This window comes from Tupaia chinensis, unplaced genomic scaffold (assembly GCF_000334495.1).
Source record: "Tupaia chinensis unplaced genomic scaffold, TupChi_1.0 Scaffold000325_1, whole genome shotgun sequence".
In the NCBI taxonomy this organism is placed as follows: Eukaryota; Metazoa; Chordata; class Mammalia; order Scandentia; family Tupaiidae; genus Tupaia; species Tupaia belangeri.
In genome coordinates this window covers 253,064-255,057 of record NW_006159819.1, presented here as the reverse complement: position 1 = coordinate 255,057, position 1,994 = coordinate 253,064, and positions in this window count along the sequence as shown.

Here is a 1,994-nt window from a genome sequence, read left to right as displayed (position 1 = left end):
AAATAAAAGCAAGGAAATGCCCAAAACACAAACAGGAAAACTGAAACTGTCTATTTATACTTCTTTCTCAGTATCTCTTGGGCCCAAGATTTTCAGTCCCAGAGGATTGAATTTTACTCCTCCATGGAAGGAAATGGCCCAGAGCTGGTACTAGTGAACATCCATAGAGAAAGTCACCCCTGAATTCTCTTTCTCTGTTATTTGTGCAACTTTTCTCTGGTGAGCACTTTCTGACACTCAAATTAACACATATACCCAGGTTTTCACTGCATGTCAGAGACTCATTCTATTGTAGCTCTAATCAATGAAGAATTGTTTTTCTCTTTCTCTTTTTCTTTCTTCTTGCTTCCTTTCTTTCTTTCTCTTCCTTTATTTTTTATTTTTCTTTATCTTTCTCCTTCCTTCCTTCCTTCCTTCCTTCCTTCCTTCCTTCCTTCTTTTTTTCTTTTTTTCTTCCTTTCTTCTTTTCTTCTTTCCCTCTTTCTTTTCTTATTTTTTTCTTTCATTCTTCTTTTTTTTTCTGAGAGGACATGTGTGCTTGTCAAAGAGAGACAAAGAGAAAGAGAGATAGGGAAACTGAGAAAACACCCCCTCATGGGGGATGTTCATGCTGTGATCCCTTCTCCTCCATTTCTCCCTTCTTTCAGGATTTTGGACATGCATACATATGTACCTGATGTGTGTTTCAAACCATGGGGTCAAAGACTAGAGCTCTGAAGTCACAAACCCTGTAGCCAGCCATGTGGAATCCGGTTACCTTTACCACTGAGCTATGCATTCTCTAATAAATAAAAAAATGTGAAGTAGATAATGATTTTAGATACATTTAATAAGCAAGAGAGTAGTAGTCCAATCTGTTACTTTAAAATACACATTGTACTTTTGATAATATTCTATGCGAAAGGAGTAATCATTATTCATGGCCTTCAATGCATTCAGTCTCTAGCGCAGAAGTCTATAGCCCATTGCGTAAAATAATTAGAAAAATAATTTTCCAAATTTTAGAAACATTACATGACCATGTTCTTGTTTTTTCAGAGAGATTTTTGCTGTAGAGAAATCACTCCTTCCCCCAGGAGGATGGCCACATCACAGTCCCTTCTTCTCCATTCTGCTCTCAAGATCTTGGGCACACCTGCACATGCATTGGCATGAGTTTAAAGCCACCGGGTCAGAGACTCAAACTGCGGTCAATTACTTGGGAGTCCAGTGCTGTAACCATAACGCCATCTGCTGGTCCCATGTAATCGTGTTCTTAATATTAGATAATAATATCTTTGGAGTCTTGGCAAATCATTTGTAATCATAAAATAAATATTTATGCAGGGAAAATAAATATTTTTAAATAATTATTTATTTAATTTATTTATTCATTCATTTATTTTAATTTGACCAGAGAAAGAAACAGAGAGAGAAAGAGAAGGAAAGTGAGAAAGCAAGCAAACCGGTCCAGGACTGAAACGGTCTGCCATGTGGGACTGTCCAGCACCTTAACCACCATGCCACCTGCTGGTCCCCAGGAAACATAAATACTTAACTTCAGTAAAATAAACAAAGATTATAAGTTATCCTCACAACAGTTTACATCAGGTTTTGCTATCACATTGGGTCAGGCTGTGGTGCCAAGAATTTCAGTTTTAAAATTATATCCATTTAAAGAAAATAGATAAGACATACTGATCTTGTTAATTAAAATACTATTAGGAATGCCTTGAGCTGCTCATTTCTTTTCTATAAATTAAGAATGTTTGATAGTTAGGGATTTTTAGTTCCAACTCTGCTTTAACACACAAGATACCCAAATGAAGCCCAGATAGCTATTTTATACCTAAAATTGAGTCTAGAATGTTAGTACCCCAGCCAAAAACTAAGAGGGAAAATAAAATGAAAACCTTTATCTGACTATTGGGGCTATGGAGGGAAAGTTCATGAGAGGAATTCCAGAAAGTCTTTATTTTGAACAAGTAATTTCAGCCTAATTGGATTCCTGCTTT